This window comes from Herpailurus yagouaroundi, unplaced genomic scaffold (assembly GCF_014898765.1).
Source record: "Herpailurus yagouaroundi ecotype Mexico unplaced genomic scaffold, PumYag 141, whole genome shotgun sequence".
NCBI lineage: Eukaryota > Metazoa > Chordata > Mammalia > Carnivora > Felidae > Herpailurus > Herpailurus yagouaroundi.
In genome coordinates, this window is record NW_024412396.1 from 10979135 (window position 1) to 10994217 (window position 15083).

A 15083-nucleotide genomic window follows, 5' to 3' on the forward strand; every position below is an offset into this window, starting at 1 on the left:
CCCCAAAAAAAACCGTAGTCTGACAGTACCAGTTAAGGAGCAGTGTGTTGCCTTTTGTTTTGGGAAATGAAATGGATTTTTCTGGTGCAGCTGATTGCTACGAAGACAGAGGAAGGAGGAGGCACATGTCAGTTCAGTTGATCAATATGTCCACTTGGAATCAGGGAGTGGTCTTTTGGCTCAGTGCTGCTGAGTTGATAATTTTTATTTGAAAAGTCTTAAAGGAAAGAATGGCAACCCCCGAGTTGCCCTTCTTTTAGGCTGTTTATTGAGCCTAAAAGAGATGTATCCTAGGAAGCAGCAAAAGCAGTATCTCTAGTGAGCTTGGAGTGATTCTTTCTTTCTTTTTTTTTCCTCACAGTCGATCATATTGGTCCCATTAGGCACTAGCTGGAATGAGAGACCTTAGATTTTAATTAGTTTGTTTATACATATCACATACATACTACTCTCCATCCTTTAAGCTTATATGGCTGACATGCAGCTCTATGGGATGGGAGAGGTCAGCTCAGCCTGGCTTTATTGCAAGCACTTAGGACCACGAATTGTTCGTTGCCTGCTTTTTTGTTGTATAATGCAAACAGAAAGCTTTGCTGGGACTGCTGGGTATGAAGGCAGCTAAGTCAGAAGCTGTAAGGTGACAGGGAGGAGTCCTAGATGGAGATGGGGGAAGGGAAAGTGTATCTAGTTGCTGGATTATGAGTCTGGAGAAAATCACCCAGTGCCCATTAGAATTCTTTTAAAGTATTATTTCCAAGGAAAAGCAAGGAAGAAAGACTTGTTTGGTAACATGAATTGTTAGGAGTAAAAATAACCAAAGCCAGCATTTTAATGAGTTTTCTATTTGCTTAATTTTTGTTTCTTTTGTCTAACAGTGTGTTCAGCTGCTTCATCATGGGTGATTTGTACAATTACTGGAAGTCACAGAAGCCAGATTCCTTAAGGGCAGTGTTAGAAAAAGTGGAGTCATGCTTTGAGGGTGGGGAAGGCACTGGTGGGTGTGGGCTGACGCAGTTATCTGGTAGAATATTCTCTCCTTTCAGAGGAACCTGTGACCCCCCCCTCCACCCCCCCTTCCCCTGTTCCTGCAAGTATTCAAAATGCAGTTACAGTTCTCCAACTTTATGCTTTTGTGCTCTTTTTGCTCCAGGAGAACAAAGCCCTAGTAATGGGAGCTGTCATCCTGATCCTCAGTTTCTTTGCAGAAGGCCACAGCCTTCTGTGCTGCTCTCTGATTAGCTGCGTGTCTTAATTACTGGCTAAGGCTATTTCAGTTGCCTTAGTTTTAATATATCCCCAAGGGGTGGATGGTGTGTGTGTGTGTGTGTGTGTGTGTGTGTGTGTGTGTGTGTGTATGGGGGAGGGGAGAGATTGCTCTATGGCTGCATTTAGTGGTGTTTCACTGAAACTTTCTAGAATTGAAAGAATTTTGTTTCACAGTGATGAGTGAAAGGTCATAAAGACCATGTTTACTATGTGGCCAAGTTTCCACCATGGAAACCTCACAAGAAGCTAACCTTCTGCATGCTTTTGGTTATGGCCTTTCTTTCCCCCCTAAATTATAAAGTTGCAAATAAGTTAATTATTTATGGGAGTGATAGAAATAGTAACCAAAATAACAATTCTCATAATGTTCTCATTATGTATCCAGCACTGGACCTAACATTATATATATCTCATTTAGCCCTTATAATGACATTATGAGATAGAGAATAATAATTGCATTTTTAGGTTTGGGTGGTGGTATTCATGCTTTGCAGAAACCAAGTCTTAGCCAGGTTAACAGAGTTGGCTAAGTTAAGTTAATGAGTGATTGGGTGAGGATTCCAAACCAATGTGATTTGACTGTGATACCCATAGACATTTTGGTTTTGTGACATCTTAACTGTGTGTACCATACGGATCAGTCATCTTTACTCTATCATACTTATCTTACCCTTCTCATTCTAATTGGAAAATCAGATTTCACATTTTCACACATAGAATGAAATTCCATTTATGACACTAAGTTCAATTTTACTGCACAAAAGAGCTTAAATTTTGGTGAGATCTTTATCTGATCCTAGAGATTGAACGAATACAGAATTGAGGCTTAGAACTTTTGCCAGTACCCTGGCTCAACATATATTTCTAGTAGGATCTACATATCGGAAATGCTAGATGAATGACTATGGGCATGATGGAATTGCACTAAAGGCAGGTCTTATCTAGGTCAATAATGAATCAAGTTTGTTGATTTCGTCTCATCAGCTACATAAATAGTGCTCAGCTAACTTTAAGACAGTTGCATTCCCTGGTAACACCAGACAAGGAATAGAAGAGGAAACTTCTCTCACAGCCAGAAGGTGTACTCCAAATATATCTCTTGGGTCAAGAAGATAAAAAGAATTTTTTTGCTGAGTGTATCAGTGGCTGAATCCAAATGCTTCCTATCTCTGACAAAGTACCAGAATGTTGGTATTGTGCAACATCCTGGAAGCCTTGTGTTTGAGGAGAACTGATACAGTCATCTCTGCATCATCTTGCCCATCCCCAGCTATCCACGCCCAGCATCATTAGTGGGCTCTAAGGGCTGTTCTTTGTTTGACTGTGGGGCTAATGCATACATGACAGCACATTGATATTGATTCTGGTATGGTGAATACTTAGAGATATCATTCCACGGAGCTCATTAGCCTTTTCTAGGTTCTGGGAAGACGTTAACCTTTGTCCCAGCTTGCTCCAAGGAGGTCCATGCTTGTGTCTGCCTGAGCTACAGAAATGAGAGGCTGACATGAAAGCAATAGAGTTAGTAGGTACAGTGACTGCATGAGTTAGATTCTAACTAGGAAATAAAAGGTCAGTGGAATTTAGGGAAGTCTGTAGTCCTGCTACATGTGTCTGATTTTCTCCTATTCCTAATCCTAGAATCAGTGAATTATAATTTGTTTTGATTCTATGGATTCAGTTCAATTCAAGTATTTATTGAGTATCTACTATGTGCCAGGCAATGTGAGGGAACATAGGAGTAAACAAGACAGATGCAAATCTCTCCCCCCATTATATTCTAGAGGGGTAGACAAAAATAAAGAGGTAAATTTATACTGGAATAATTTATTCTCTCTGATACTATAATACTACTATTTCTATTTAGTTACGTTCCACTTGGTAATAGATATTATATATATATACATATATATATGTATATATATATATACACACACATATGATATAATAGATATAAAATATATATATCTAATAATATAATAGATATTATTTCTGCACATATGTATAGGTGCCTATGCATGTGTGATGTACATGTGGAGGTAAAGTCACTGCATCAAATTATAGCCTTGTTATCTTTCTGCTTAGGTTTGGATTAGAATTTTGCTAGGTATAAACAAAGCTTGCATGGCAGTTATCATCCTGTTGGTATATGAGCTGTTCTGGAAGGTATAATTGTCATCAACCACAAAGTACATATCCATCTCAATTGACTTCAACCTGACATATGGAAATATGAAATGTGTATGACAGATCAGTTAAGGAGAGATTTTTTTTTCACTTTTATAAAAGATATTTCTCACTTTAAAAAACTATCCTGAGAGCCTTCTAAATTGATTGTTTTATCCAGTGAGCCAGTGGAGGTATATGCCACATGGGCACAAGTTCAGTCACCTCCAGCCATGAGCAGCCTGTCCATTCCTCCTAGTATGCCTTACAAATATCACTTTAAATGAGAGACATTTCTTTAAGTGATTATATTAACTAAAGCATTTAAAACTGTGATTGTATTTTCATAACTTTCCTGAAAGTTTTCAGGTGCATGTTCATACATATGTAAGTTGTGTCTGACTTGTGACAATCAATCATTTGCAGATTGATTATTTTCCTTTGATGGCAATTGCATATACCCAACTCTGTAAATAGGCCATGAGTGGGAAGGCATTTTGGGGGAATATCACTTTTTATAGGACTTTGGCCACAGCAACAGACTTTTAGGCATTTTGAATTAATAAGGCAAAAGATATTTTTCTCTATAAGCACATCCCTATCAGCAGGTAAATCCCCCAGCTGGTTTTGAGACTTGGTGAGGACAGAGGAGAGACTTTGTTTCCCTTGTAAGCCACCAGTGATGTTTTTATCTGTTTTTCAGCTAAAGGGCATGTTTCAAATTCTTCCAGGCATTTTGCAGCTGGGTGCTTTGAGTCACAAAGAGAAATGGGGAGAGATTGTAGAATCTCTAGAACATGGTCTCAAGCAGGACAATTCATGGGCCATACTTGGCCTGCAGGCCTCCAGGGCGGGCTTCATGTGCTTGTAGCCCATGTAATCACATAGGGCCCATGCTAAGAAGAGTCCTCACTTGATTTAATGTTCTGCAGTCACCATCGTGAAATTCATAAGAATAATTTTGAGCAAGGGGTTCTGCATTTTCATTTTATACTGGACCCTGCAAGTTATTTGGCAGTCCTGTATGGCCATTTTGATATAAAAAATTGACACTCAAATTTAAGTTCCAGATTTCTCTTTAAGAATTAGATGATGTGTCTCATTTGGCAAGGGTTGACTTAGCAGTACTCTCCAATTCATCATGGTCTCCCATCAGTCCCCTCCATTTACCCCCAACTGTTACTGCCTGAGCCCTGTAGATACTTGAGTTTGAGACCTCTGCTCTGGAACAATTCAAACAGAAATTGTAGAGCTTAAAATAACTGAAGTACCATTGTCAAAACAACCCAGGGCAAAGACTCCATACGTGGTAATTTAAAGGCATCCATGATAATTCAGTGCCATGCACAATAATTCAGTGGCATTTCTTTTATAGGCAGTGGGGGACATGTTACATTATACCTGAAGATATTTGTAGGTCAGGCCTATTTGTCATTACCATTGCTTTCAGGGGAGAAATCAGATCTTTGCAAAGCAAGCTAATTAACCATCCTGTGGGTTCATTGTTTATATTTATTCTCCCACTCTTTGTTTACTCCTTGATTACTTTTATCACCTTCTTTGTTTAACTCTTATTTAAATTACACAGCATTTTTATGCTGGCTGGATATTTTTTCAGCATTATCTTTATTTATTTATTTTTTTAATATTCTCTCTTTCCAGGAAACTGGGGACCTAAAATTTGAGGTTATACTACTACAGAAAGAGTTCACATTTTTTTTTAATTAAAAGGGGAATTATAGTCAATATTTATAATGAACCCTTCCCTAGCAAGGCCGTCCCAGCCATGCTGATGTTTGTAAGTCTGGATCTACCAAGACTATTTATAATAATGAGATATTGGTAATGGACTCCTGGACATTATAGTATGTGAAACACTCTGACCCATCATGTTACAGTGAGAAGAAGTTATATTAATCTACAGATGTACAGAGAATTGTTAGAGAATTAATATGAATAATGGCACTTGCTGCACAGGAAAAAGATAACTTTTTTGGGGGTTGGTTTTGACTGGATGAGAGTAAACAAGGACCTGACAAATATTTGAGGGGCTCTTGTCATTTCTTAGAGAACTAGGGGGCGTTGGAGTTTTCTCTAAGGATCAAGCACCAAGGACTCATGGCCTTACTGTGTACTTGGTAAAGATCCTAATGCCCACTGTGGCCACCATTGTACAAGCTGTAAAACCAGCTGTGTTAGATAATTTCACTAGTCAGCCATCAACAAATGTGTCAGCCATCTACCATGTACAAGATCATGTGCTGAAGGAACAAACACTTTACAAATTAGGACAACCAAAAGCATGTGCATGTATATAACCTGGAGAGCTTGTCATAGATTTAACATTCTGTTGCTTGGGCTGTGCTTGCAGACAGTGTGGACTAGTTCTCTTTTTCTAGAGGTTCTCTGAGATGGAGCTCTAGGTATATCTGAGGCTACTCTCTCATCTTTCGTTCTTTTCATTCAATTCCTTGATTTATATATTTTTCCTGAAATAACTCTTTACTTTGGTCCCCTCACAATCATTGTTTCACGCCCCTCTCAGCTCTTTCAATTCTTAGAGTTCATAGTTTGTTTCTACCCCACCAGTCTCTTTCTTACTCCTGTTACCTTCTGGCATAGCTCTGGACCCACCATGATTCTCTCCTCCAGCAGCCCTCCAGTCTCCCCAGCCACAGTTTATTCCCATTACATTAGCATAAAAATAGCCCATCTAAAACAAGTAACACTGGTGGTCCCCTAGTGAAGTAATCTGCTTACATTTAGCTTTAGTAGTTAATTCAAATATCACACTGTATTTAACTTTTTTTTTGTTTGTTTTTGCATGCGTGTGTGTATGTGTGTATGTGTGAAGTAAAAGAGAATGACTCTTTTTAAAATTTTTTAAAGTTTATTTATTTATTTTGATGGGGGGGAGGGGCAGAGAGCAACAGGTGGGTAGAGGGAGAGAAAATCCCAAGCAGGCTCCCACTGCCAGTGCAGAGACTGACACAGGGCTTGAACCCACAAACCTTGAGATCATGACCTGAGTCAAAATTAGAGTCAGACGCTTAACCGACTGAGCCACCCAGGCACCCCAAAAGGGAATGACTTTTTAACATTTATTTTGGTCACTCATGCAGGCAGCCTGAGTGGGATTAACTAGAAATATTCAGAATAGCAGGATATTATGCAAAAATAAAAGCAGGTGTGCAAATGTAGTTAAAAAATTTGTCCTTTAGTGTTGTTATTACATTACGGTTTCAATTTAAAATAAATAAACATAAGAAGGAGGGTGTGGTGAGAAGGTGGGCAATGCAGCAAGGCACCACAGCAGTGTATCTTTCTTCAGCTTCAACTAGGTGTGGCATTCAGCTTCTAGAATACCATAGGGGAAAACCTGTCTCAGAAGAGCAGCCGCTTGAAGAGAAAGGACAGATTTGAAAAGAAAGGCAAGAAATAAAAACAACCTCTAAAACTATCTCAAAGAACTAACGATTGCTTTGAGAACTAATAAAGAATTAGACTGGTGAATTAAGATATTATGGTTTTCACTAATTTAGCAATAAATAATTGATACATGATTTGTAAACATGTGAATTTTAACCAATTAAACTGAAAAGGAATAGGCTAAGAGGCAGAGGACAAAGAAAAAGGTAACATAACCAGCTTAAGAAGAGACATGTTTCACCAGGATATTTTTTACTCAGAGAGTTTTTCCTTTTGTTCTTTTCTCTGGTTAATATTATTAGGTTTATTTGTTGTGAAGGTGAATAAGCCCACATGTTTTGTTTTAATTTTGGTGGAGGAGGGGCAGGGGGAGAGGGAGAGAAAGACTCTTAAGCAGGCTCCACACCTAGCTTGGAGCTAGATGCAGGGCTTGATCCCATGACAGTGAGATAATGACCTGAGTCAAAATCAAGAGTCAGATGCTAGACTGAGCCATCTAGGTGCCAAGTTTTATTTTTTTTTATTATTCTTCAAGAAAATAACAAGAATCATGATCTTTGCCATGTTGTTTTTCTCTGGTTCTTAGATATAAGATCTTAACGCCATCCTTGTATAACTACCATGTATGATTAAAAACCTAAACAAGAAGTAGTAAATGAGTGGGGTCAACAAGCTTGAGGACAAAACGAAATGTTCCTTTTTAAAGATAGTCCAAAACTTCAGATGGTGATGGAAATGTTGTATTACCAAACCTAAAGTGATTTTTTTACAATAATTTGCACCAAATGAGGGCTTCCATTTTGGGTTTTAGAATCCTAAAATCTAGTAATTTACACAAATGTATATATGCTGATATTCTCTATGCAGGAGATTTGTGGTAGGGGAGGCTCCCTTCTTGAATCACTCCATCTTCTGACACCCTAAACAGAGCTTGGAAGGGTAAATTTTGGAGCTAGGTGTATTTACCTTTGAATCTCAGCTCTAACATAAAATTATTATTATTATTATTATTATTATTATTATTACTAAATATTATTTATTTTGCAGAAGAACATGTGGGGGAGGGGAAAGGAGAGGGGACAGAGGATCTGAAGAGGACTCTGCACTGACAGGCTGACAGCAGTGAGCCTGACACAGGGCTTGAACTCACAAACTGTGAGATCATGACCTGAGCTGAAGTTGGACGCTCAGCTGACTGAGCCACCCAGGTGCCCCTCTAACCTATAATTATTAAATCTTTGATTTTGAGTTTCCTAGAGTGTCATTTTCCCCACATATAAAATGAGGAGAATATCCATTTTACAGGTTGAAAATACATTTTTATGTAATCTTATTGGCACAAAGCATTGATAAATAAGTTATTGTTATTATTATTTTTTAAGTAGGCTCCACTCCCAGCATAGAGCCCAGAGCATGGCTTGGACTGGCAAACCTAAGGTTAAGACCTGAGCTGAGATCGAGAATCAGATGCTTAACCAACTGAGCCACCTAGGCACCCCAAATGAATTATTATTATTTTACTTCTCTGAAGTAGTGGGATAAGATTACTATTCTTCCAAGAAGAAATTTAATTTCTCAACTCCAATCCCTAAACCAAGGAAATAATTTTCAAAGCTTTCATTAATGGAGAGAAAATCCCTTTAATATATTTTAAATGGTTATACTGTGCTGGGCACATGTATTAGTTCACTTAATTTCCTTTCCCTGCTTAATTTTTCTCCATAGCACTTATCGCCATCTGCAAACTATACATTTTTCTCATTGTCTTAGTATGAAGCAAATTGCACAACGGCAGAGATTTTTTTTGTCTGTTTTGTTCATTGATGTTTCATTAGCTCCTAGAATAATGCCTGGCATATGGTAGATGCTCAATGAATATTTGTTGCAAGAATGAATGAATCTATATAACCCTATGAGGGAGGCAATATGATTATATTCAATATGTAGTAAATGGGTTCTCTTTTGCAGTGATGCTTTTCAAGTTTCTAAGCATCCTTGAGTGGCTCTTATTATTTCAGATGGCATGCCAGGACGCCCTCGTGGTTGATGGGTAGGCCATCATGCACCATCCAGTTATTCTAAATTATTCCATTGAAAGCAGGCATGTTGCCTAGGCAGTCCTGATGGGCTCTTACTCTTTACAGGGTTTCTGTAAAATACCTGGGGTTTCACAGGTCATTTGAAAGATACACTGATACTTCTATTGGTTGTCTCTTTCTATCTCTTTAGTGAACTTGAGTCTCCTTCAGAAACAGTTATTTATTCTTCTTTCAACCATGAATCCTTAGGTGTAAATCTCAGATTGATGAATTGGTGGTTATTGAAAGAATCTCCAGGGAAAGGACAAGATAGGGGGAATGATAAGCTATGACAGTCAATCCTTCCCTTTTGCTATTTAAAATACTCTAATGGGAAGTAAAGCAAAGCACAGGCACACAGCAATACAGTTGTTTATCCAGAAGAACATACAGCTTCATAAATGAAGGTAATAATTAGGATAGCTGATTTCCGCCATTTATGTTGAATTAGAGGCAAACTGTGTTTTAGCAGTGGATACTGATAGCTGGATTTTGTACCAAAGACATATTCTAAATGTCATGCTTTTGAACTGAGTATTTATTTCCCAGAGAGCAGGTGTGAAATTTTTTTCTTGAAATTCAAGCCATTTTGACAGCATCCTATTTTTAGAATGCCTTTCTCTATAAAAGGGCAAAACAATATCCAAAAGTAATTAGAAAAACATCCTGGGAGAGGGCTGTGTTCTGGTTATACCATAATAATAACAGGCTGAATAAGAAAATGTAATACTGTTGAATTTTAAAACTCATAGTGTTTTTATTTTATGGTTATGAAACATATTTAAGATGCCTACTTTAGCAGCCTCATCATGCTGCAGGATAAAAGTTATGCCTCATGAAAATTTTCTTATATCTGCAATACATGCCATGGCCAGTTGAAACACACAAGGACATTATTGTGTTCAAATAGAATGTTATTCTGATCTATTTAATTTAAAGTATTAAAAGAAATTTTTTAATGTTTATTTATCTTAGAGAGAGAGGGAGAAACAGAATGTGAGCAGGGGAGGGTCAGAGAGAGAGGGAGACACAGAATCTGAAGCAGGCTCCAGGCTTTGAGCTATCAGCACAGAGCTGGATGAGGGGCTCGAACCCACAAACCGTGAGATCATGACCTGAGCTGAAGTTGGACACTTAACCAACTGAGCTGCTACCCAGGTGTTCCTATTCTGATCTATTTTAAAGAGCCCTGGACTGGAAGTAAGGAACCTGAGTTTTAGTATCTGCTGAACATTAGTTTCCTGTACAAAAAATCCAAAGGATTAAATTTATTTATTTATTTATTTTTTAAATTTTATTTCACTTATTATTATTATTTTTAATAATTTATTGTCAAGTTAGCCAACATACAGTGTAGACAGTATAGTCTTGGCTCCGGGATTAGATTCCCATGATTTATCACTTACATTCAACAGCCAGTGCTCATCTCAACAAGAGCCCTCCTCAATGCCCATCACCCATTTTCCCCACACCCCCAACCCCATCAACCCTTAGTTTGTTCTCTGTATTTAAAAGTCTCTTATGGTTTGCCTCCCTCTCTGTTTGTAGCTTATTTTTCCTTCCCTTCCCCCATGGTCTTCTGTTAAGTTTCTCAAGTTCCACATACGAGTGAAAACATATGATACCTGGCTTTTTCTGACTGACTTATCTCACTTAGCATAATACCCTCCAGTTCCATCCACCTTGTTGCAAATGGCAAGATTTCATTTTTTTACATAGCCGAGTAATATTCCATTATATATGTATATATACACACCACATCTTCCTTATCCATTTATCAGTTGATGAACATTTGGGCTCTTTCCATAATTTGGCTATAGTTGATAGCACAAAAGGATTATATTTAAATGATTTTTTGTTTCCTTGTAGCTCTAATATTTTATGCCTCAGTTATAGGGTTTTCCATATCTTTCGATTGTTCAGTCTTTTGAGTTTTTCCAAAACAATGTTCCATTGAACATTTTAAATTTTCTTAGTGCCTTCACGTAGATTAAAATATACTTTAATTTATACACCATTTAAATTCACACTGGTGTGTTTCATTAGGCTTGTGTTTCATAGTAGTCTTTGTGGTTAACCTATAGCCAATGTATAAGTTAGTACTTACATCAGCAAATTATTGTTTTTCACAATAATTTTTAGTTGTAAACCCTTTTTAACAGTCCTTATTTTGCAAATTCATGTATTTTATATTTGTTATTTCTCTTTTTAGCCATAATATGTATTTTCTGTTAATGAGGTGAGTGAAATATTTGGTTCTCTTTTACCCTTCCTGCTTGATGTAGAATCTTTTTAGAAAGTCACACTGCTTTTCTAGACATTTAAAAAAATACCAGTGTATGTACTTTTTAAAGGTCAAATTACATGAAATTTCCATTTCTGTAGGTCAAAAATGGCCAAACATTGGCAGTTTCATGTGGCTCAACGCACCAATTTGTTAATTACCATAGCAGTGTTAACCATTACTATTTTTATAATTCAGTGATGAAAGTTAGGCCTTAAATGAGTAAGTGAAGTAATGCAAAGAGCACTCAAGGGCTTTGGTGAAAGACCGATCTGATATTGAATTCTGCTTTTTGCTACTAACAGTGTTCCTTGGGCAAGTTGCTCAACCTTGCTGAGCCTCAGTTTGTTTGTCTGTAAAATGGAAATGCTGACACCTGCCTCACAAGCTTGCTGAGAAGAATGCCCATGACTCCCAGAACGGTCCCTGCTTCATGCTCTCACTTAGTAATTGGTCATGATATTGTTACTAGTAACCATTGTATTACTCCCTCAACCATAAATGTCTAAATGTTCAGCTACTAAGACAAACAGGTGGACCTAAATTGACTAAATGAGAAATGGTTACAAGGGGAAGATCTCTGGGAAAAAGAGTCCTATCCTCTAGGACAGAACAGGCTTTTGACAAGGTTACTAAGGGACATTTGGGGGAGGACAGGAAGACTGCCTGTCATGTCATCCTCAAATAACTGTCTCTGGAGTAGTAATTCTATAATTTACTTAGCATCTGCCAATTTACTTCAACTATTTTCCTATATATATTTAAGTTTATTTATTTATTTTGAGAGAGAGAGAGAGAGAGAGAGAGAGAGAGAATCCCAAGCAGGCTCTGTGCTGTCAGTGTGCTGCTAGACATGGGGCTTGATCCCATGACATTGGGATCATGACCTGAGCCGAAACCAAGAGTCAGAGGCTTAACTGACTGAGACACCCAGGCACACCTATATTTTGTTTTTTGAGAGGAGCACTAATAAACTGCTCTTATGAAAACCATGGACTATGCTACATTGTATGTAAATGCAGCAAATAAATTTTACATTTTATTCTGTAAAATTGTTTGAGCTAAAAAAGTCATAGAGATTAAATGTTCACAAGTGTTCTATATGTTTAATGCCTACTACCTGAACAAGTGTAATGTTTTATTTGGTCTAAAATGATTCCCATGAGACCATGGGTCTGGTTCTAGACTGGAAGGGACAAATCTTTAACCCTCCATCTTTTCTTTAGAGGGTCCTGTGCTGGTCGATGCCTTCTCCTGTAGCTATGTGTGTCTCATGAATTCAGATTTCTAGGCTCTGGTTATTTTTTTCTTAGATTCAGACTTCTATTTCTCCTGCCTTCTGTATGTCTTCTGGATCTTCCATGAGTACTTTCACTCTGCATGCTGAAAATGATCTCATCCTCTTCCCTATTCCAAATTTGTTCCTCTTTCTGAACTCCCTGTCTAGAATAAAGCCTTGCCTTCAGTCCCCTCCTCAGGGTAGAGACTGGGCATCATTCACAGCCTTTTGTTCCTTCTTTCTTCTCCCAGACCCAAGTCTGCTGAATCACCAAGTCCTGTACAGTTTCTAATTCTCCAGGATTGGGTGAAGATGAGCTTAGGGGATCCCCAAATAATTTTTTATTATGTTATAGGTTTAGGGCCTGCTGCTCCCTGACCTCCTGGCTTTCCCTTTTCTAAACCACAGCCCTCATATTATTAGACATTCTGTCATGGAAGCCCCTTCCATCCGCATGATCTTTCTAGCTGTGCTCTGAACCTTTTGAGCTCTATTAAAACCTGTGTCCAGGGCAACCTCAGGTGTTCAGTATGGCTAGTGTGCTGTGGTGAAACGGGGGAGAAAATGCAGTGTGAACACTGGATAGGGACTCTACGAACAGAGATGTGTTATCCTATATGGAAAGAGTTTGGGAATCTTTTTTTTTTTTTCACTTTGAAATAAAAGTTTATCTGATCAGAGCATTCCAAAAATTGATAAATAAAGTTACTACATCCTGACTCAAGAGAATAACATACTGCTGACTTCAGCACTAGAATGTATTTCTTTTTTGCAGGCATGATTCTCATTTGTCTTTTGAATTAATTCCAATGGACAGGAGCCAATTTTAGCTCTGTGGCCCACAACACTGGCATTGTTTACAGTAATGTTCACAAGAGAACAAAGCAGCAACTTCCCCCCCCCCCCCCCCCTTGAAGGATTCAGACAACTGGTTCCCATGAGGAAGGCAAGTGGCATGTTGGTGAGCTTGGTTTGGGGTCAGTTAGATCTTGAGTTCAAATCCTAGTTTCATACTACAAGCTCTGTGCCTAGGGAAAGTTTCCTAGCCTTTCTGGGCTCTGCTTTTCTTCATAGTACCACCTTGTCAAGTGTTATGTAGTTTAGACATGTGTGTAAAGCACCTAGCACAGTGCCTAGGATACAGGAAATTCTCAGGAGTGGTAAGTAGAGGCTGGGGCTATTCATAATGTAAAGGGAGGAGGACTATCTGGTGCAGCCTTGCCTTTTTTTAGGAGAATTTATGTTCCTATCCCAGACCTCTGGGATTTCAGTGATCAAGTAAGTCTTGTACCAGCATCTTGTCCAACTACCCTGTTTCTCCCCTAGATTGGGTAGGTACAACCACATAACATGACCAATATTTATGTATCAGATTTTGTTTACCTTATGCTTCCTTTAATTTGTAGAAAATGTTTCTGTAGAAACAAATTTTGAGGCCCAGTGGATAATAAAACTTACCATTAAAACTCATAATCTTTTGAAAATGTGAATTTACATCTCCAATACAGATTCACTTCACACAATCTGTTACACACTTGGTATTAAAATACTCTATACAGTTGACTTCACATTTCCCCCACAGATGTTGAGTATACAAGCAGACACAGGAATTATATATCCTTCCTCAGGGAAAAATTTGCCTAGAGGGATTTTCTCAGTACAGGTAAAGCTTTGCCTTGGAAATGATTATGTGATTTAACAATGAAGGGTTAATATTCCTTACAGTGTCAGCTCTGGAATAGCCTGGAGCCTCTCCTCTTGAAATGCCTCCTCACTGAGTTTCAGATATGTCTGGGTATGTACACTGAATGTCTGCCCTATGTCTGTGATGAATTGATGCTTTGTCCCGTCAATAAACAGAGTGTATTGGCACCAAGGTCAGAAGAGAATTCGTTTGGAAGAGAATTCATCCTAAGACAGGAGGAGTTAGCTACAATGAGCTTTAATCACCAGAGGGTGGATTGATTCTGAGCCCAGCTTGATGTGGGTCATGAGGTATCCTCTCCCGGTAGGTCACTCCCTGGACTCAGGGCTGAGTCCTATAAAAAGCCAAGGAGGAGCAAGTGGGCTGTACAGAAATGCTATTTCACCAGAGAATGTGTACCTCATTTGAGCACAAGATGGCTGCTTCAGCAGCCTTCAGCAAAATATATTGTGCAAGAGGGAGAAAGTCATGCTCTTCTCTCTCCATGGACTCTAACTGGAGGTTTCCAAATTCTATTGATTGACATCCTTATCTGTTAAAAATATCTAAGCCCTCTCATATTAATATATTATATGTTTTATGAAACATACACAAAAGTGAAACTTAAAACAGATGAAATAAGAATTGAACAGAAACCCTTAATGTTTTCTTCACACTCCTGAAGGTTTGCCTTGTGTCTTCCATGGAGTGAGCCACTACCTTGCAGACCACTGCTCTAGAGCATCAGTGGGAAAGACCTGTTGGTGCAGCTCTTCCTGGCGAAGGTGCCCACGCTTTAATGAGTGTGCACATGGAAGATCCACACGGAAACTTTGTGAAATTCTACATAGGTCCCTAGGCAGCCCTCCCCACCACACACACACACCAACTTTTTTC

At 38.4% G+C, this 15083-nt stretch overlaps 1 protein-coding gene across 3 annotated transcripts in view; it reads left to right on the plus strand.

Annotated features, from left to right (window-relative positions):
- The window catches only part of AKAP6 (A-kinase anchoring protein 6), a 487092-nt gene that overhangs the window by 1270 nt on the left and 470739 nt on the right, over positions 1-15083 (plus strand). The window lies entirely within an intron of this gene.